The sequence below is a fragment of the Tiliqua scincoides genome, chromosome 12, assembly GCF_035046505.1.
Source record: "Tiliqua scincoides isolate rTilSci1 chromosome 12, rTilSci1.hap2, whole genome shotgun sequence".
NCBI lineage: Eukaryota > Metazoa > Chordata > Lepidosauria > Squamata > Scincidae > Tiliqua > Tiliqua scincoides.
In genome coordinates this window covers 14,789,294-14,812,361 of record NC_089832.1, presented here as the reverse complement: position 1 = coordinate 14,812,361, position 23,068 = coordinate 14,789,294, and the positions used below count along the sequence as shown (strand labels likewise).

At 46.6% G+C, this 23,068-nt stretch overlaps 2 pseudogenes; both read right to left on the bottom strand.

The window, feature by feature from the left end:
- Positions 1–9,513: 9,513 nt before the first annotated feature.
- LOC136663425 (5S ribosomal RNA) lies at positions 9,514–9,631 on the bottom strand (annotated as a pseudogene).
- Positions 9,632–14,416: 4,785 nt separating this feature from the next.
- LOC136663379 (U6 spliceosomal RNA) lies at positions 14,417–14,516 on the bottom strand (annotated as a pseudogene).
- Between the last annotated feature and the right edge of the window lie 8,552 nt (positions 14,517–23,068).

Sequence of the window (23,068 nt, the reverse complement as noted above, 5' to 3'; positions counted from 1 at the left end):
CACCCTGCTACCCCATAACTAAACCCCTGCCTGTATCTCATGTGGTTTGGCCTGCATAGGATTGCTCCACAGAATGCATTCCTTCCAAAAATGCACAGTTTTTGTTTACTGGTTTGTCTGTTTTCAGTCCCTAATTCAAAGGTTCCCAAACTAACCATCTCGACAAGTCCCAAGAGGCAACATGGGAGGCACACCAGGACTTCCCAGTCAGTTTGGGAAACACTGCCCTAATTGGTTTTAATCGGGGAGTCTCTTCTCCTGCCCATAAGGTCACGATTGTCCAGCCAATGAACATGACATTTGCGTGCAAGGGATCACACAGGCAGATCATGTCTAGAGATCCTGGTTCCCAGGACATTGAGGACATACCATCTAGAAGCTTAGTGGGAGAACGAGGTCTGATTTTCCTTCCTGCGACATTGTGGTTTGCCGGTTGGCCTACATGACATTTGCAGAGATTAAGGAAAGTGAAGTAGGATGGAGTGGAGCGAGTAGGTTCAGAATGGTAGAAAGTAGAATTTAATAGAGATAAAAAGCTTAAACTTTTAAAGGGGAAGAGAAAGAAAGCTGAAATGAAACAATTATAAATGGAAGAGAAAATACCTGTTTGCACAAGACCAATATCTGCAAACAAGAGGTTGCATCCTGAATTATTGGCAGGGGTAGGTAGGAGAACCGATAGGACTGGGCTCAAAGTATATAACTGGAGCAAATCTGGGAATCCCATTGTAACGCCAGGTGGCCTGGGAATGGGGTTAGGATATGGTGGAGGAAGCTTTCAGTGATCCCACCCCCTTCCAGGCCCAGTCCACCCCTGGTCTGTCCTTCCCCACCCGGAAACACCCCTCCCCTCTTCCCCGTCACTCTCCCCACACTTCTGTGCTGCTCAGCAACTTACCTGCCTGTATCTGGGGATTTGAATGCAGTGTTGTTGGGCCAGCACGGGCCTCCCCTCCAGCTCAAGTTGTCCCAGGTGCGCCTTACGACTGCGACACTCTTTTCCAGCGCAGGGATGGCCGCGCCGGCTCAAGCAGCAGTTAGGATTGCGCTCAGAGTTCTTCTCCTGGTTACGCATTTGTATAAGAAATCTCTAACAAATCATTCTCCGGTAAGCCACAAACAGTGTCAATATCTCATTGAATTAGTTGATATTATTAACAGTAATTATATACCGCTTTTCAACTAAAAGTTCACAAAGCGGTTTACAGAGAAAAATCAAATAACTAAATGGCTCCCAGTCCCAAAAGGGCTCACAATCTAAAAAGATGCAAAAGAACACCAGCAGACAGCCACTAGAACAGACACTGCAGGGGTGAGATGGGCCGGTTACTCTCCCCTTGCTAAAAAAAAAAAAAGGAGCACCCACTTGAAAAAGTGCCTCTTACCCAATTAGCAGGGTATATACGTGATATACACGTATAATACATTTCAGTCATCGTATAGAAACAGGAAGTTGTGTTCTGTAGGTGAGATGAATGTAATGGAAGGATTTTTTTTTTTAATAAAACCCTCCGTTCAACACTTTGGCAAGATCGGAAAGAAAAACAGCGCTCACCGGCTCTGTAGATTTGACAGCCTAATTCCATAGGATACAGTTAGCACGTAGCCACAGCTGTCCCCAATCAGTGGGCTGTCTTTGCTCTGCTCTTCCGATTTGACATTAAAATGAACTGGAAATGTTTACGCTCAGAATGGCGTGCGGCACATTCAGCTGATAATGCCAGGCTCGACTTGCATGTCCAAAACACCGTGCGTCTCTTCCTGCTGAGCCAAGCTCTTGCAACGGATCCAAATGTTTCCAGGTTACTGGAATGGTCATTTGGTTAAAAGGTGCAACATAAGAACATAAGCCCTGCTGGATCAGGCCAAAGGCCCATCTAGTCCAGCTTCCTGTATCTCTCTGTGACCCACCAGATGCCTTAGGGAGCACAGAAGACAACCAGATACTTGCATCTCACTGCCACTCTCCTGCATCTGGTATTCTATTTACTCTCACATCCCTCCCCATGAAGACACCAAGCTGTGGCTTGGGTATACCTTGGGGTGCTTTATTAAACACAAGTGACCAATTTTTAAAACATGAAACCTATTGAAGACACCATCCCTCTCTCACCAGTCTGGGGTAGGCCATCCACAGCCAATTCAAATGACCCCCCAAAAAATCCTACCCGGCCCTCATGAAGAGCGACCAGCTAATCTCAGACTGTACAGCAACTGTTACATGCCTGATCTCGTCTGACCTCGGAAGCTAAGCAGGGTCAGGCCTGGTTAGTAGTTGGATGGGAGACTGCCTGGGAATACCGGGTGCTGTAGGCTTATACCATAGTCTTTCAAGACTGAAGGTTGCCAACCATAACCACATACCCATCATTGGCTTGTAACCTGTGATGGAGCTTTCCTCCAGAAATCTGTCCAATGCCCTTTTGTAGGTATCCAGGCCAGACACCGTATCCTGTGGCAAGGAGTTCCACAGACTCATTACACGCCGGGTAAAGAAATATTTTCTTATTCTTTTTCCAGGTAGCCACTGAATTCCAAGTGGCAGTTCAAGCTGAACCGCTGAGGTTATTCTGTTTGCACCAGCAGATGCTTCTGGCACATGGAATCTTGTTTAGGTCAACCTAGTTTGGTTCCTATTTTCTCCTCCACCCTCCAAGTGTGTTTTTAAGTGACATATTAATTCGCTGGTCATGCCATTGTTTTTTTTTTGTTTTTTTTACTGCGTCAGGGGGAGAAATGGGCCCCATCACAGTTAATCATCTCAACCCAACATTCCACTGGCTTGTTTGCACCGGTCAATCAATGGAGCTAAATCAAATTATTTAAGGCTGTTAATTCTTCCAGTGTTCCGAGTGCCCTTTTTTTCCGACATGCGCACCTGACATGTATTTTCCTTGAAACAGGATACTTCTTCCTCAACAGACACATGCCAATCAATCCAGCTTTGTGAGGAAATACCACAATGGCACGGAGACGACTTGCTGACATGTGCTCGCAAATTACTCTTCAAGATGTTCTGAGCTCTCCGGGGAGGAGAAAGGCCATATGGAAAAAGCAAAGAATGGCAGGAGCGAATGTTTGCTCATTTGATTTGAAGCGCTGCCTGGGGAAAGGTATGGCAGAAGGGATGTGTTTGCTTTAGAGCAAGCCTGCAAAGGCTCGCTTCCTTGACACATTGTTGATGCTCCCGTCCCGTGCCACAGAAGCCGTGGCCGTTCATTTGTTTATACTGCCTGACTACATGCGTACGCAAATGTTGGGTCAATGCGCTTGTCCGCCCTGGATATCTGGGAGCCTCTTAAGGACCGAACCTCTGTGTCACCACTCACTCGTGACCCAGTGCAGTCGTGGGTGAAAGCGGTGGCGTCACTAGGGTTTGACAGTGCACCACCCCCATGATGGACTGCCTCTCATGCAGTGCATGGGGCAGTACCCTGGGCCAGAGGTGTCCAAAGTTTTTGGCAGGAGGGCCACATCAGCTCTCTGACACTGTGTTGGGGGCCAGGGGAAAAAACTTAATTTACATTTAAAATTTGAATAAATTTACATAAGCTTACATAAATGAATATATTAAAGATGAACTTATATGAATGAATGAAGGTCTTGTGATAGCTCAAGGCCTATAAAAGGCCTCGCACAAAGCAAGGCCGGCCTTTCCTTTGCTGCCGCTGCTGCATCACAGACGTGAAACAGCAAGCAGTGGAGGGAGCCCTCTACCCACAGCTAACGTGAGAGGTCAAACAGTCTCCCTCACGCTGAGAGTAGTTGCGTTGGGCCAGTGTGGGCTCCAACAAATCTCCAGAAGGCCAGAGGGTCATTGGAGACTGGGGGCTCCCTGAGGGCCGCATTGAGAGGCCTCGAGGGCCGCAAGTGGCCCCAGGGCTGGGGTTTGGGCACTCCTGCCCTGGGTAGTGGGCATGGTGATTTGCCATGCAGTATCCGCAGGGAACAGATCCCCCAAGGATACTGAGGATCCATGGATACTGCACTTTCATTTATACCTAAGGTGTGCATGTGTTTTCCCAAATTTTTTTTCGGTATGGCACAAAAGCACCCACTACTGTCAGCACAGTCTTAGCCTTTCTTTGCCAGAGTTGTTCCACCGCAGCCTGAAGTTCTTTGTACCTAGTTATTCATTCATACTCTTTGTCTTCAAACTGCACATCCCCAGGTGTTGCCACTTCAATTATCCACATGATCATTATTGTTTTCATTACGCAGGGGCTGGATAGAGTGGATAGAGAGATGCTCTTTTCCCTCTCGCATAACACCAGAACCAGGGGACATCCACTAAAATTGAGTGTTGGGAGAGTTAGGACAGACAGAAGAAAATATTTCTTTACCCAGCGTGTAATTAGTCTGTGGAACTCCTTGCCACAGGAAGTAGTGATGGCGTCTTGCCTGGATGGCTTAAAGAGGGGATTGGACAAATTTCTGGAGGAAAAGTTCATCACAGGTTACAAGTCATGGTAGGTCTGTGCAAGGTAGAGGTAGGCTGCCTCTGATTGCCAGGTGCAGGGGAGGGCACCGGGACACAGGTTGTGTCTGTTGCCTTCTATGTTCCCTGGGGCATTTGGTGGGCCACTGGGAGATACAGGACTAGATGGGCCTTTGGCCTGATTCAGTGGGGCTCTTCTTACGTTCTTATGTTCTTATTCATGGCATAATAGAATGACTTGCTTTCTTTTTCCTGAACTGATGGAACGTATTTAAATTGTCAGTATTTGGCATGATTTCTTACGGCTGTAATAAGCAATAACCATGTTGGCAATGCGCTCACCCCCATTGACTGCATTTTTCCACCGTTTTGCAGAGGTCGCTGAGAGCGGAAACGGGCGAGCTTTTCATGTTGCTGATTTTTGGAAGCCAGTGAGTTCTCTTATTCATTGTCAGTCCATATAAAATGCTGAGGCCACGGGCCAAAAGCAGAGGCCACGGTAAATGCCATCCCGTACGGTACGCTTCCATGATTGCTTTCATTGGATGCTGCAATAATCCATCACCTTCTTGATGGTGAGTTCCACCTGGCCACTGAAAACCGGGACGAGGTGGTTAAGAATCCCCAGGGAGTCAGCAAATAACTCGAAAAAATTACAGAAAGAGTCTCGAGGAGGCCTGGCAAAGCAGCTGCGGCTCTTTGAATGTGGGAAAAGCAAAGGTGGGAAAAGGGGATTCCACAGGGGCCCATTTCATGATCAGGAACGGCAATTCACAGTGAAATACCTTTCCCATTTGTGACAGTGGAGAGGTTTGACTGTTTCCACATGGGACGCTCTCCCTCAGAGCAGGACAACACACTTCTGTAGGTCAGAACTGTGATCCTTTGTCCAGGACAATGTTCTTTTTTCTAGGAAATGCCCAGAGACATGGGGAGAAGGGTTCAGAGACAAGTGAGAGAAAGCCCGAGAAGCATTCAGAAGAGAAGGAAGAGTTTAGACAGCTAGCAAGGTATGATTTTTCTTTTTTACACTGACTTCCCAGCCAGCAGAATTCCAGTTCAGTCTCCTTAGAGGGGGGGACCACCTCTTAGTCTTTTTTTTATACATTCATATGGCCTCATACATGCTCATGAGGCCATCCCTTCAACAGCTGATGGGGGGGGGAGGTTAACCCACCTCCATCTAGGCATTCATTGACATTCATTCATTGGCATTCATTGACATTGGCATTCATTCATTCATTCATTCATCTGTTGCTCCTCACTCCACTCCATGGACTGGAGCAGAAGAGGAAGTATGGAGGAGAGTTAACTGTGTGGAATAGACCCCTCTCTTCAGTGGCATCACTACGGTTTTTGTCACCCGATGTGGGAGGCCGGTGCATCTCCCCTCTGATAGACTTCCTCCCATGCAGGGGGATGCTCCCTAGGGAGGCAATGGGTGCGCCACCTGTGGCCCCGCCAATTGCTGCGTTGGTGGCAGATGGGTCCTCCTGCCCTCCCTGAGGCTCTGAATGCCCTAGAAATGACCACCCCAGAAGCAGTTTGGCAGTGAGCATAAATTAGCCCCCAAAGCTCCCAGTTCACTTGCAAGTATACCCTGCATATGCCTGATCTTGGAAGCTAAGCAGGGTCAGGCCTGGTTAGTACTTGGATGGGAGACCGCCTGGGAATACCGGGTGCTGTAGGCTTATACCATGATCATGGAAGCTAAGCAGGGTCAGGCCTGGTTGGTACTTGGATGGGAGACCACCTGGGAATACCGGGTGCTGTAGGCTTATACCATGATCTCGGAAGCTAAGCAGGGTCAGGCCTGGTTAGTACTTGGATGGGAGACCGCCTGGGAATACCGGGTGCTGTAGGCTTAAACCATGATCATGGAAGCTAAGCAGGGTCAGGCCTGGTTGGTACTTGGATGGGAGACCGCCTGGGAATACCGGGTGCTGTAGGCTTATACCATGATCATGGAAGCTATGCAGGGTCAGGCCTGGTTGGTACTTGGATGGGAGACCACCTGGGAATACCGGGTGCTGTAGGCTTATACCATGATCTCGGAAGCTAAGCAGGGTCAGGCCTGGTTAGTACTTGGATGGGAGACCGCCTGGGAATACCGGGTGCTGTAGGCTTAAACCATGATCATGGAAGCTAAGCAGGGTCAGGCCTGGTTGGTACTTGGATGGGAGACCGCCTGGGAATACCGGGTGCTGTAGGCTTAAACCATGATCTTGGAAGCTAAGCAGGGTCAGGCCTGGTTAGTACTTGGATGGGAGACCGCCTGGGAATACCGGGTGCTGTAGGCTTATACCCGAGTCTTTCGAGACTGAAGGTTGCCAACCATACAAGGGGCTCACCAGGGCTCAGGCCTTTTTCATTCCAGGGTGCCCAAATGAACTGAAAATATACAGTCCTGCTACAAGGAGTGTTCATAAGACAGAAATCCCCACATCCTTCCAGGGTGGCTAAAATAAAGACACCTCACATCGTGGCAAAAAGCATGGTCTGAATGCACCTCTGCAGGGCGACTGAGGCATGATGTGAAATGAGACTGTGGGTTGCTCCTTCTTGGAAAGTCAGACTCAGAGTGCAAAGGGGGGCTCCTGTTTTCCATGTGTTCCTCCTTGGGGCGTCCCACCTGCCTGCTTGGCTTTTTACCAAAACAATTTGGCTGCCCATTTGGGGGTCAGTGACCCACAGTGAAGAAGCACCATTTGTCTCTTTGTTGTTTCAGGAAACCATAGATGGGGTGGGGGGGGGGAGAGAGACAGAGAGAGAGAGAGATGCTTATATTTCAAATATTTTCATTAGGAGCCTTAATAGGATTGCCAGAATTTATATACAGGCTTAGCTCCTATGCCTGTTTAATCATAGATAAGATCCAAAATATACATTTAAAAATATGCATCTGCTTGGCCTTAGTTTTAGTTTCTTTTGACTAGTACATTGGAGGGCAGTGAGTGAAATGCCACAAAACCTCAGGAGGGCTTTAGCTCTCAGGCCCCCACCATGGTTCTGACTCCAGCTACATCCGCAACATTTGAGCTCAATAATCCAAAAGCCAGTCTTCCTAAGAAATAGCTCTCTCTCTCTCATAGATAGATAGATAGATAGATAGATAGATAGATAGATAGATAGATAGATAGATAGATAGATAGATAGATCGATCAGTGGTTCCCAAACTTTTAGCACTGGGACCCACTTTTTAAAATGATACTCTATCGGGACACACCTAGTTTTACCAGAATTTTTTTTTAAAGGGGGGAATCTAGAAAGAAATTATTTATTTATTTATTTGCAAGTAATAATAACCAGAAAAAAGACCCTCAAACCTTTATCTCCCTATATTTACACAGGCTTGCAAACTGCAGGGGCTCAGCTCCTTGCAGGGCAATTAGCAGCTCTCTGATTTTTGAATAGCTTCAGGGCTTGAGGCAATTGGGCTGCAATCCTAGCCACACTTACCTGCGAGTAAACTCAATCGACTATAATGGGGCATACATCTGAGTAGACATGCATGGGCTCCTAGTTATCTGATCTGTCCATCACCCTTACAAGACCCACCATAAATCAGGTTGTGACCCACCAGTGAGTCACCCCACCGTTTGGGAATCACTAAAATTAGATAGATAGATAGATAGATAGATAGATAGATAGATAGATAGATAGATAGATAGATAGATAGATAGATAGATAGATAGAATTAAAACAGTTCTAAAACTGGTAGAAGGAAAACAGAGAGATGATTTGCTGTAAATGAGCCATCAGCAAAGGCAGAGTTTAATTAGCACCTCCAGTACTGTAGCATAAATCTCAACAGTGAGCAAAGGAAGTAAGCTATAGCATAAGCTGTCAGCAGCTCCCTGTGATTTGACAGAGTCTATGAAATGCATTCCACATTCTGACCCCAGCTGTCAATCAGCAGGCCGTAAGAGCCCTCATTTCCCCGCGCAACGATCATCTGTTCTGCAGACCTCTATGTTTGGCTAGTCTTTTCCTTCCCCCTTTTACTAGCTTGTCATCTATCATTATTCTGGAGAGAAGCAAGACAGTGGAGAGTTCTTTGTGCTGATTGAACATGCCTCTGCGGCCTGGATTGTAGCCTCATGTGGTTCATCACAGTTTGATAAAAAGTTATCCACTTTTTAAAATATACAGGTTTGTGGGGCCCGGCTGGTGGAGAACATACTTTGGGGCAACAGGTTATTGGTTTGCATCTCCAAGGAGGGCTGAGAAAGACCCTTTTCTGAATGCCTGGAGAGTCACTGTCAGCTGGGGGGGTTGACAGTACTGAGATAGCTGGAGCAGGCGTCTGACTCAGCACCAAGACAAGTTTGTACACCAGTGGTCCAACTGAGAGCTGCAGGTGTCCTTTCATGGTCACAGAACTTTGGCACAGATGGGTTTGCTTATGTGTTTGATGGAGAAAGCAAATCTTTGCATGTACAGTCTCATTTTTTCATATATGTGAGAAAAAAATATATACAGTGGGCCCTAGGTATTTGTGGGAGATCTGTTCCAGGACCCCCCATGGATATAGATTTCAGCAGATAATTAAATCTGTGAGGAGGGAGGGCTGCTGTCCAGGAGGCCTTCTGAGGTGCAGAGAGGCCACGCACAGCAACGGTCCACCCAACTGGAAAGTACCGGGACTTCTGGTTGCATCCAGGAGGTCTGATGAGGCCCTCCAAGATCATGGTTGGCAACCTTCAGTCTCGAAAGACTATGGTATAAGCCTACAGCACCTGGTATTCCCAGGCGGTCTCCCATCCAAGTACTAACCAGGCCTGACCCTGCTTAGCTTCCAAGATCATGGTATAAGCCTACAGCACCCGGTATTCCCAGGTGGTCTCCCATCCAAGTACTAACCAGGCCTGACCCTGCTTAGCTTCCAAGATCATGGTATAAGCCTACAGCACCCGGTATTCCCAGGTGGTCTCCCATCCAAGTACTAACCAGGCCTGACTCTGCTTAGCTTCCAAGATCATGGTATAAGCCTACAGCACCCGGTATTCCCAGGTGGTCTCCCATCCAAGTACTAACCAGGCCTGACCCTGCTTAGCTTCCAAGATCATGGTATAAGCCTACAGCACCCGGTATTCCCAGGTGGTCTCCCATCCAAGTACTAACCAGGCCTGACCCTGCTTAGCTTCCAAGATCAGATGAGATTGGGCATGTGGGTGTAGTGGAATTGCAGAAGATTCCACCAAGGAGAGAGGGTATGATGTCAGCAGGGGCCCCTTGTGTTGACAGTATAGGGTCAAAACTTTGGCTTGCAATGGGTGTGGCCCACAACTGCAGGTGGAGGTGCACAACTGCACCCACACTTGTGGCCCACAACTGCAGGTTGCCCACAACATTTGCCCACAGCAGTTGTGGCCCACAGCTGCAGGTGCAATTTTCACTAGTAGGAATGATTATTATTAATTATTATTAACAGTATTTATATACCGCTTTTCAACTAAAAGTTCACAAAGCGGTTTACAGAGAAAATCAAATATCTAATGGCTCCCTGTCCCAAAAGGGCTCACAATCTAAAAGAATGCAAATGAATACCAGCAGACAGCCACTAGAACAGACAGTGCTGGGGTGATGAGGATAAAGGTGAAAAAATCATTGCCAGAGGAGAAAGGATGGAGAAGCAACTGACTGACTGACTAGTGTGGGGCTGCCTTGCTCAGGAGCTGCGGAGAGCTAAGGTGTTGCTGCTGTGGCCAGGAAGCTGCTGACTGGAGCAGGTATGAAGAAGGACCTCTGCAGTTTGAACAGGCAAGCTGTTCTGGTGGTGGTGTCTGGCGGTGCTTTCCACAGGACTATTTTTGGAGGAAGAAGAGAGGCTGATTAGCCTTAAGTGGGTATAAGATCTTTAGGGAAAGGTTTTTGATGGCACATAGGGTCAGATCTGCGTTCAGTCAAGTCCACAGATCCCAAGTCCTCGAATAAGGAAGTCCCACTGTATACCCTGTCCTATTCACATCTCTTTCAGGGCAGCTTGCAAAGACAACAGCTAATTGAAAACAACAGGATGCAATGAAATTATTTGCTCTCTCTTTTTTTTTTTTTAAGTGACTGAGCCATGCTTTGCACATCAAGACTCCTGCACCCATAAGCAAATGCTAGGTTGGGTCACATGAAGTCACAGCTCTTGAGAAATCAAAAATGTGTTGCTGTGGTCATGGGAATTGCCACCAGGGATTTGGCACCAGGGTTACGCAGCTGTAACCATGGGTGGACGGACAATGTGCTAACATTCTGTGTGCAAATGCTTCTCTGGGAATAACCACGGCACCTCACGTGGAGATTTTGAGTCTCCAAACTGGCTTTGACATTCCTGCCAAGTCCTGCTGATCTAGTCAGCTCTGGAAAAATGTGACGGATAAACAAACGTGTGGCTCATCACGGAATCGCATGCATACTTATGTTTTATGCACGTCTTAGAGGGGAGAATAATAGCAGAGCACAGTTAGGAGGAAGTTTGGCCTGCTTGAGTCTTCTGCAGTCAGAGGTGGACATTAGAGTTGGGGAGACCCAATGGTTTGTTAAGGGGCTTCTCCTGCTAGAGTCACAATTTTCACTCTGCTTCACTTAGGCTGCAATCCTAACCACACTTTCCTGAGGGTAAGTCCAACTGAAAAAATAGGACTTGCTTCTGAGTAGACCTGGTTAGGACTGTGCCCTTATTGTCTTTTAATTGATCCTAGGACCGTCCACCTCCAACGCATTCTCGGCATCACCTGGCAGGACAAAGTTCCAAACAACACAGTCCTGGAACATGCTGGAATCCCTAGCATGTACGCACTACTGAAACAGAGACGCCTGCGTTGGCTCAGTCATGTCGTGAGAATGGATGATGGCCGGATCCCAAAGGATCTCCTCTATGGAGAACTCGTGCAAGGAAAGCGCCCTACAGGTAGACCACAGCTGCGATACAAGGACATCTGCAAGAGGGATCTGAAGGCCTTAGGAGTGGACCTCAACAAGTGGGAAACCCTGGCCTCTGAGCGGCCCGCTTGGAGGCAGGCTGTGCAGCATGGCCTTTCCCAGTTTGAAGAGACACTTGGCCAACAGGCTGAGGAAAAGAGGCAAAGAAGGAAGGCCCATAGCCAGAGAGACAGACCAGGGACAGACTGCACTTGCTCCCAGTGTGGAAGGGATTGTCACTCCCGAATCGGCCTTTTCAGCCACACTAGACGCTGTTCCAGAACCACCTTTCAGAGTGCGATACCATAGTCTTTCGAGACTGAAGGTTGCCAACTAGGACCGTCCAGCTCTAAGGACAATCTATCAATACATTAGGCCAGTGGTTCTCAAACCTTTTAGCACCAAGACCCACTTTTTAAAATGACACTCTATCGGGACCCACCTAGCTTTATGAGACTTTTAAAAAAGGTGATCTAGAAAGAAATAATATTTTATGTATTTATTCACAAGTAATGCTTATTTATTTTAAAAAGCTTGATCTATTTCTTGTAATGAGGCAACTCTAATGAATAGCCTCAAGGCTTAAGGGGCTTAGTTATGTGATCCAGTCTTCACCTGCTCTCACTACCTGCCATTGACAGACATGGGGAAAAAACACCAGAAGAAAAGACACTCAGGCTGCAATCCTAACCACACTTTCCTGAGACTAAACCCCATTGAACAAATTAGGACTTAGTAGACCTGATAAGGACTGTGCCCTCAGACCAGCCATTTTCAACCACTGTGCCGTGGCACACTGGTGTGCCGCAAATGGTCCCCAAGTGTGCCGTGGGAATTTGGAAAAGGGTCATTTATCAATAGGACCATTAGGGGATGTGAGCCCCCATTGGCAGCACAGTGTGCCTTGTCAATTGTCAAAAAGCTGATGGTGTGCCTTGACCATTTTAGTGCCTTGCCAGTGTGCCGCGAGATGAAAAAAGGTTGAAAATCACTACCTCAGACATTTATCTCCCTGGATTTACACAAGCTTGCAAACTGCAGGAGGTCTTTGCAGGGCAGTTAGCAGCTCTCTGATTTGTTAACAGCTCAGGGCCTGAGGCAATTAGTTATCTGGTCTTTCCCTCACCTGTGTCTTCATTGGAGGCTCTGCAGGACCGATCCGAAATTGGTTCACTACCCACCAAGTGGGCCCCAACCTACAGTTTGAGAAACACTGTATTAGGCTAACGAAGCAGCAAAAATAACGTTAACCAAACCGATTGCGGGTTATCCACACACACCCTGCGGAAGGGAGGTAAGAGAGAAAAAGCCGTGATCTCTTTCACACCAACTGTCACCACAAACCGATGAAACACGTAGCTTTCCCCGTCCTTGCAAGTGTGCTGCTTGTTTAGAATTTCTGCAAATGTCAAAACCAGCCTGCTCGGTGCCCACTTCCTATCCAAAATGCCTGGCTGCAAGTAATTCTCTTAAAGTGGCTTTGGCTTTAGATCACAACAACGGCTAGGAAAATTCCTTTGCCTTAAGGAGGGCTTGTAGCCCCTGCACAGATGCCAAAAGAATGTCCTCATCTGAAACAGAACAGGGCTGCATATAGTTGATCATGGAAATGCGCCATCAGTGGTACACCACATTTTTCATGAGCCCGACATCAAGCGGGTCAAACTGCATATTCCAGGTGAACTCTGGGATTCCATCCTGTTGTGCACCTCCATTCCATTTCCTCCAGTAGCCCCAAATAGCAGAGTATACTTTTGATTACCTACCAACCTGTTAGGTGACATCGAGGCTAGATTATTGTAACACGGTGTATGTGGGGCTGCCCTTGAAGACGGTTCGGAAACTGCAACTAATGCAGAATGCGGCAGCCCGTGTAGTTACTGGAGGTAGGCGGTTTGTCAGTCCACTTCTCCAGCAGCTGCACTGGCTGCCCATTCGTTTCCGGGCCCAATTCAAGGTGCTAGTTTTGACCTTTAAAGCCCTATACTTCTCTGGGCGAGGGTATCTTAGAGATCGCCTACTCCTGTACAATCCGGCTCGTCCTCTTAGGTCATCAGAGAAGGCCTTTTTTCAAGTGCCGCCGCCTAGGGAGGTAAGCGGGGCAGAGGCAAAAAATAGGGCCTTCTCAGTAGTGGCACCAACACTATGGAATTCCCTTCCCCTTGACTTAAGAACTGCTCCCTCTCTTGAAACTTTTCGGCGAGCCCTGGAAACCCTTCTGTTTAGATAAGCCTTCTGAGTTCCTGGCCTTTTTAACATCTTTTAATATTTTTTTTAACATCTGTTCACAGGCCGGATCCTTTTCTAATTTGCTGCACTATGCTCTTACCTGACTAGTTTTTATCTGACTACTGTTTTTATATGTTATTTTTTATCTGTTTTTAAATTATGTTTTTAATTTGTTTTAGCCTTGTTTTTTAAGCTGCCTTGAGTCCCTTCGGGGAGAAAGGCGGGGTAAAAATAAAGTACAATAACAACAACAACCTGTTGCTTCTTGCAAGGAGACCATCATTTGCCACTTGGTCAAAAAGAGGGGTGTACAATGTGGAGGAGGGAACTGCAGATTCTCTTGACTCAAAGTTTCTTGCCGAAATCCATTTTTGGAAAGATTATCTGTCATTATGGCTGCTGCTGCTAGATTCTGAAGTTTCCGAAAAATAGTGTCAGTTGGACAAATTTCTCCAATACTGATTTTCTATCACTGATTCGTGGACCAACAAGAGGCCCTTTTTTGGTGGCCCTTAAAAAGCCCCAGTGCACCCACCACCCATTGCCTCTTCCTGCCTCCGCGGTTTTTTGATCTCCTGTGCCATTCTGGCTTCTCCTTCTGAGAACTTTTGGCACCATGCCTTTGTCCTCTCCCTCATTACAAATACACGTACCTGACTGGGCAACCCTACTCATCCAACTGAGAAGACCTATTGAGTTCAATAAGAACATAAGAAGAGCCCCGCTGGATCAGGCCAAAGGCCCATCTAGTCCAGCTTCCTGTATTTCACAGTGGCCTTCCAAATAGGACTTACTTCCAGGTAAGTCTGGGATCACAGCCTGAAACAATAACATATGCACCCCCTTTTAGTCACGAATTTGCGTGTCATCCTTGCGCAGGGGCCATGCTAATCTTCTCTGTATCGTTCCAATTTTATATCGTTCCAATTTTAGTATATGTGCTGCCGAAGCGAGCATACCCCCCTTTTACTCCTTCCTCCATCCCCCTTCCTTTCTGGCAATTTCTAGACTGCAGTCCTCTTGCATGTTGATGGAATAATATATATTCTTTATTCAGTGATGACTGAGCTATTTAAAAAACTGGTCTTGTTGGCCACAGTTTTCCCCCAGGGATTCAGAAGTCCCTCATTTTTTCCCCCCACATTCAGCCAAATGTTACCTTAAGCACCAGTGATACTGCAGCAAAACATTGAACACTTCATTCTGAAAAGCATTGTCTGTTTTCTTGTAAATCCCTCAGACAAATTAACCTTTGCTAGCCTACCTTCCCTGTGTAGAGTATGTAATTCTCCCAAGGTCAGGTCTGTGGGAGGTAATCATGATCCTTGGAAGAGCTTAGAATTAAAATTTATTATCCTGCTCTGAAAATGTCTGTCTCTGTGTGTGTGTTTTTCCTTGCACAATGTGCAGGGGTCAAAAAAAAATAGAAAATTCTGGGAGCAAACCAATTACTGTCTGAAATGCAGATTTATTTCTTAGGCACCAAAGAGCTCTTCTCTTTATGCTCAAGGGCTTCAACTAACTTAGAAATATCTTTTAATCTTTTCCTGCAAATGGAAAGCTCCCCATACCATATTATGTTATATTTACTGATGGGTGGACTCCCCTCAACTCAATTTAGGCTTGAGAATTGGAGCTATTTTTTTTTAATCAAATGGAAAACAGCTTGTTTTCCCAAGTCCATGCCCAGCCTAGACCCTGTCATTGATGCCAGTTTGCCACAATGCAAGCAGTCTGAGCTAGACATGGTTATGTCATGATCTAGTTTGGGGTTCACTTTTGTTTTCAGATCACAGCTGCGTGGGGCTGTGATCCCGTTTGAGACCATGAAGTGGGTGCTTAATTTAAGCCCGCATAACATTGTCAAACCCCCCCTCCCCCCCCCAAAAAAAATTATTGACCCTTCAAAGTTGTAATGGGCTCCTGAAGGTGCCACTTACTGCGATGGGGAGGAATGAGACAAGTGTGGTAGATGAGTTGGGGCAGGTCAAGCCATGGGTAATACACACACACGGGGGGGGGGGTAATACACACACACACACACACACACACACACACACACACACACACACACACACACACACGGCCAGAATTGTGCCTTGCCCTTGGGCCTGGTACTCCCTTGCTTGAAACTTGATGTGATTTGTACAGTAGGAACCCTCTCTACTCCCACATGAACTTTCAGGATGAATGAGGTGGCACGCTCCCATCTCCCAGCGATGATAAATAGATCCACTACAGATGTCTGACTACAGTACCTTCATCTTTGGATAGGGAGCCCCTATATTTTCAGATTGTAAGCAGTAAGAACTTAAATTTAAATACTAGTAGTAACACCAGTAGTATACCTGTAGTAGTATACTACTTCAAAGTAGGTATTTGAACCAATTTCATACGGCAAGTACTGGGCCGTATGTACTGTATGGAACTCCCTCCCTCTCAGCTTACAAACTGCTCCCTCCTCAAAGGTTTTCCAACGGGACCTAAAGACATTGTTATTTACATCAGACTTCTGAATCCAGGTCTTTATAATACTGGATATATCTTGAGTTTTGCTGGTTGGATTTATGGGTCTGCCCCCTTTGACACTGATTGCTATTAGTTTATGATTTTTTTTGACGTGATTTTTTTTAAAGTGTTGTCTTATTTTAAAGCTCTTATTTTAAAGCTCTTATTTTAAAGCTCTTCATTTGGCTTGGTCATGTCGTGAGAATGGATGATGGCCGGATCCCAAAGGATCTCCTCTATGGAGAACTCGTGCAAGGAAAGCGCCCTACAGGTAGACCACAGCTGCGATACAAGGACATCTGCAAGAGGGATCTGAAGGCCTTAGGGATGGACCTCAACAAGTGGGAAACCCTGGCCTCTGAGCGGCCCGCTTGGAGGCAGGCTGTGCAGCATGGCCTTTCCCAGTTTGAAGAGACACTTTGCCAACAGTCTGAGGCTAAGAGGCAAAGAAGGAAGGCCCATAGCCAGGGAGACAGACCAGGGACAGACTGCACTTGCTCCCGGTGTGGAAGGGATTGTCACTCCCGGATTGGCCTTTTCAGCCACACTAGACGCTGTGCCAGAACCACCTTTCAGAGCGCGATACCATAGTCTTTCGAGACTGAAGGTTGCCAATACTGTCTTATTGTGCTCTGTCGATTTTTAATGTTTATTGTTTTAATTGTGATTTTATGCTTTAAGCAGATTTGAAAGCAAGGTAGAAATTTATTAAATAAATATAATAAATGCATCCCATTGGTCTATTGGCCAATGTTGGTCTTCTAGAGGTAATGGTAAAGTTGGCCTCAGCGGTAAAGAATTCACCCAACTCAACGGAGGAAAGCCATCAGGAAGCCAGCGATCAGACGGTGTCCTTCCCCTACACGCTCTCCGCTTACCTGCCCATCGCAAAATAAAAGGGAGCAGATGTTAGTGCTTATATTTTGGACACGGAGCGTCAAATGTCTTCTTGCTTTGCCAGCTCTTCATTTTAATATACTACTCCACATTAATCAAGCCCCCTTTGGAAGCATCCTGTGCTATCACAGCCAGAACTGGATCTCGGATGACTTCCCATTCTAGTTTGTCAGCTCCTGTTTTCCTTTCATGTTTAGGATCAGAGGTCAGCAGCGACCAGAGCGGCTTGCTTTCACGAGGCCTCACATTTGTTGCTGTCATTCTTCCTCTGCTCCGGGTCCCCGCTGAGCCCCAGGATGTGTTCCTGCCCCCAGCCTTGTATGCTAATTGATTTTGGGGAACCCACTCTTAAGTTTAATTTAGGAGATCACCCAGGAGGAGAGTTGCTCCCTGTCAAAGGTAATTCAATTAAAAGTCCAGAAGTGTGACTAAATACCCCCACAGTTAAATATGTTTACCAGCTGCCTTCTGGCTTTGCCCCATCCCAGCATGTCTGTCAGGTAGTCATCCTATAATATACAACCAGGGGCTTGTGTAATGTTGCAACCATGCTTGAAGAATCCATTCAAATACCTTCTGCAGCATGGCCTGACACTCAAATATTAGCCCTACTATGGAACTAAGGTTTCAGAGGGTTATTTTTTTTATATCTATATTATTTATTTTATTAAAGGTTGCCAGTTCCAGTCCATTGATCACAATATCTATAAAAATAGCAAAAGCCAAAATTGATCAGCAGTCCAATGCCAGATTCTCCCCTGCCCTGGCAACAGCTGTCACAAAAGTGCCATTATTATTATTATTATTATTATTATTATTATTATTAACAACAGTATTTATATACCGCTTTACAACTAAAAGTTCACAAAGTGGTTTACAGAGAAAATCAAACAAACAACGAATGGCTCCCTGTCCCAAAAGGGCTCACAATCTGAAAAGATGCAAAAAGAACACCAGCAGACAGCAACTAGAAAAGACATAAGAACATAAGAACAGCCCCACTGGATCAGGCCATAGGCCCATCTAGTCCAGCTTCCTGGATCTCACAGCGGCCCACCAAATGCCCCAGGGAGCACACCAGATAACAAGATACCTGCAAGGCCTCCTGGGAATTGTAGTTTAAGAACATAAGAACAGCCCCACTGGATCAGGCCATTGGCCCATCTAGTCCAGCTTCCTGTATCTCACAGCGGCCCACCAAATGCCCCAGGGAGCACACCAGATAACAAGAGACCTGCAAGGCTTCCTGGGAATTGTAGTTAAGAACATAAGAACAGCCCCACTGGATCAGGCCATAGGCCCATCTAGTCCAGCTTCCTGTATCTCACAGCGGCCCACCAAATGCCCCAGGGAGCACACCAGATAACAAGAGACCTGCAAGGCCTCCTGGGAATTGTAGTTTAAGAACATAAGAACAGCCCCACTGGATCAGGCCATAGGCCCATCTAGTCCAGCTTCCCGTATCTCACAGCGGCCCACCAAATGCCCCAGGGAGCACACCAGACAACAAGAGACCTCATCCTGGTGCCCTCCCTTGCATCTGGCCTTCTGACATAAGACACTGCTGGGGTGAAGTGGGCCAGTTGTTCTCCCCCTGCTACAAAGAGGAGCACCCACTTGAAAAAGTGCCTCTTACCCATTTAGCAGGGGTAAGAGTGCCAAAGTGCCATAAGGCACTTTGTTGGGCAACAAACAGCGCAGACAGAGGCCAGAGCAAGTGGGCACTGGGCCGCCATGTTGGCAGGATGCTGAAGAGATGTGTGCAATGATAAGTGTCTCCTCTGCTCAGTGGGGAGATGTTTTGGGGAAAGGGAGGAAGGGGAAAGGCAGGGGCAAAACTGGGCAGAGAGAGGGCAGACCCAAGGGTGGTACAGGCCTGGGAGAAGAGTAGAGATGGCAGCAAGGGCTGCCACCGAATCCTACCCCCTTCCCTGAGCCTCAGAGTCCAACACGGGTCTTCTTGTTTCTGTGCCATCTACGTAGCTGTTGCAGATCCAAGGAGATCCATTGTGGCTGCTGGAGTTCTACCCAGGGTAAAGGAACCAATGAAAGTTCCAGATGCTGCTCTAACCCTACAGGGTATAGTGGTAGCATATTCAGTGCCACACTACCGGGCGGCGCCAGGCAAGCATAGGATTGGGCCCTTTTGCTAACTTAACGCACACCAAATTTTCCACAGGGCTGACCCATTCAAACCTACCAGAAGGGACATCCAAAGCATCATGCATGAAAATAATGGCTGAGACCGAGTTTGGCTCAGGTGAGCCAATTCAGTGAGTTACAGTACGCTGTAACAAGATTCTTATCGGTATTCTACAAGGCAGTTCCAGGCATAAGGGGTAGAGTCATATAAAGTTGGAATTCTGAGGGATCTGGGGGGTCATCTAGGCCAGGGGTGCCCAAACCCTGGCCCTGGGGCCACTTGCAGCCCTTGAGGCCTCTCAATGTGGCCCTCAGGGAGCTCCCAGTCTTCAATGAGCCTCTGGCCCTCCAGAGAGTTGTTGGAGCCCACACTGGCCCGATGCAACTGCTCTCAGCATGAGGGTGACTGTTTGACCTCTCGTGTGAGCTGTGGGATGAGGCCTCCCTCCACTGCTTGCTGTTTCATGTCTGTGATGCAGTAGCGGAGGCAAAGAAAAGGCCAGCCTGAGCTATTGCAAGACCTTCATTCATTCATATAAGTTCATCTTTAATATATTCACTTATGTTAATTTAATCAAATTTTAAATGTAAATTAATTCTTTTTATCCCTGGCCCCTGACATAGTGTCAGAGAGCTGATGTGGCCCTCCTGCCAAAAACTTTGGACACCCCTGATCTAGGCCAACCCCCTGCTAACACAGGCAACTGCTTCAGCATCCCTGATAGGGACTGGTACTATTTCAGGGCAGCATTAGGATTGGACTGCCCATAGCCCTCCATTGAACCAGTTTATCAGTCACCTTAAATAGACACACAGAATAGTTGGGGATAGAGTTGGTGGAGTCATTTGAAGAAGCAGGAAATCTCTGGTCAGTTCAAGGTTGACGGTCATGTTTTTAGTTCTGGTATAAGTCGCTGTATCGATATTAAGACGGCATCTAAATCTTTAAAATTACATTTCCCTTCTGTTAATTAGCTGCCAACTAGGTCTGTGTGACTATTTTGGTAACACTTAAAAAAAAAAAAGTCCCAACAGAGCCCATAATTTAGGGTTTATGATTGTGGGTCTTCAGGCCTACGGTCACTGGTGTAAACAAATATTTCATCTTTGCACATTCTTGGGACTCCTTCTAACTGATGGGATTTACATTTGATAACTACACAGATTTTGAGCAATCAGAATCGGATACGCTGAGACTGATATACGGCTGCCTGGATTAAATTTGTCTTTGTTACCAAATGTGCCCCCTCACTCTATCCAACCCCCCCCCCCGCCCCGCCATAAACACAACAGTACCTTCTGGTATTTTCTTTAAAAGAACCGCAAAACCATCATGCACCTGCCATACAAATCAATTGAAATCTTGAAAGCCTTTATCACTTCAAGCAAAGAAGTGATGCCCATGAACTGGTGAAAGAAGGAGACCTCCTCTGTAAAGAACCTGAAACAGATTATGTTTGTCAAACTACTGCAAGGAAAGGTTGACTTCACAGTTACAAGTGTCTCCCCCCCCCCTTTTTTGCCAACTTCCAGGTCACATCAATTTGTTCCAGCATAGACTGTAGACTGGAACTAATTAACAACACTCCTGATGGAAGGGTCTGCATTTTCATGAGCTTCAAATCACATGGTTGATACTTGGAAGCAACAAAGACAGGAAGAGGCAGAAGCGCACCCCAACAAAACTGCCCTGATAAGTTCATTATTAAATACCGTTAATAATAATAATTAATTATTTTTCTGGCCCTTCTGCCTCTTCCTGTCTTTGTTGCTTCCAAGTATCAACCATGCTCATGTTGCAAAGACAAAAACATACAATGCAGAATTATACATTTGGACCTGCTTGAGTTTACGCCTGCGCAAGGGCTGCATGCGCAACTGGTACACATGCACAACTGGCCTGGGGATTCCAGGAATCAGCATCAATCTCCAGGAACCTACTGGAAGCAATCTTGGAAAGCACTCACAGGGCCTACCTAACTAAATGATGCTTTGTCATGCTGGAGGGTGGGGTCTCCAGGAATAGCTTCCATCATAGCTGACAATCCAGACATGCAAACATGTGAAGAAAGGGGCCATAGTTGCACATGTATTGCCATCAGAGGGTCCCAGGTCATCATGCTCCTAGCCCCACTCCTCTGATTTCCACAGAGCAAGCATTGGTGGCTGCAGGCGCACACCCTCCATGGGGATGGTGGGAGAGGAGAGCTAGGAGCATATGTGCCTGCAACAACAGACCCTTCCTCTGTGGGGAGCATGGCTGGGAGGGTGGAGGGGTGGGGCTTGCCAGGTGCGCTCACAGCATTCAGTAAGCACAGAGGTTCTCTCTGCTTACACAATGACTGATCACTAAAACCCTTTTCAGATGTTCAGCTAAAGATGTTCACTGCAATTCTATGCATGTTTACTCAGAAGTAAGCCTCACATGGGATTTATTCCCATGTCAGGGTGGACAGAAGTGCAACCTTAGGCTGCAATCCTATGCATACCTTCACGGGAGTAACTCCCTCTGAACTCAGAGGCTCTTACTTTTGAGTAGACACGCAGTTCTACTTAATGTTTGCAGTGTTGATTTAATCATTGATGGAGGTCAATTTTAATGTGCAAAGGCATATTTTTTATCAAAAAGCTAAAGTGGTTTGTGTGTGTGTGTGTGTGTGTGTGTGTGTGTGTATAAACAGGAACAATAAGGAATACTATATATGAAATTGACCTTTTCTGGGAATTATAGCTTTTGTTTTTTAAATTGTTATTAGTTCATATGTTCTTTAATAACTCAAAGACATCTATAGCGACATTTTTTTAAATGTTACCCACTCTCCTCCACTGCTCTCTGAATTGAAAAGGGGATGGAGTGTAAGAGAAGGTGGTTGCAACAATGCTGCTTCTGCCATCTTGTTTTGAGGCTGAAGCCTATTTGGACAGCAGCCAGGACTGGGGTCCTCAGTGATGGAAATCCCAAGGGAACCTTGAGAGGGGCTTGCCCAATCCTTTCACTCACTGAGTTCTTAAGCATAGGTCCCATGGTACAGGTTGGAGTTTGAGGTGGGCCCTGGCTTTTGACAAGTTGAAAGCCACAGTGCTGGGGGCACTCTTGGTTTATTTACCAGTTTCCTGTTACAGAAGAACTAGCAGGTTCATAGATTTGAGGGGTGGCCAGGAATGTTTTGATCTCTTCCACCTGATGAAAGGGCCACAACCTTCCCCTTTTCCGATCTGGTGGTGACAGCCATCTCCACTTCAACAGGCAACTTCAGCACTTTGACTTCCCTGGGAAGATGGTGCAACCACGCTCCAGGGTCTACTCTGATTTCTGGGTCTGACCTCTTAAGCCCAATCTCCGCCTATTTAGGAGCTGCAATTTCTCAGCCACTGCTATTTTGCTCTTGCAAAAAAATGAAACTCCACCCATCCCCTAAGGAAACACAGCTGTGAACCACTCTGGAGCAACACATTTGCACAGTCATTAATGGGCAGGTTGGGGGTCTTTGGTGAGCCCCGCTCTGCCTGTGCATCAGAGCTGATTTAGCATGACTCTCTCAATAAAGAGAACCGAAAAGGTCACAGCCCATGCCCGTAGGACTGTTAACATACTTTTCTGGGAGTTAAAAGGACTCGACTGGTGCTTGAAATTGGTTACAGATTGCCCTTTTCCTGTATTTGAATGGTAATGACAGGAGGGCCTGCTTTGAAAGAAAGGGGCTTCCAATACAAGGAAAACCACTGACCTCCTTGGTCAGGGTGCAGAACACAAAGGCATGAACATTTAGGGCAGCCCGTTTGGACGTCACCAGAATATTTAAACACCCTGTTTTTCCAAAAGTAATGTAGCCATATTTCAAACATAAAACCAATTTCTATCATACTCATGGCTAATTTGACAGCTTAAGCTGTACAATTGCATTGCTTAACAGCTAGCTTGAACGAAGAACTCTGGAG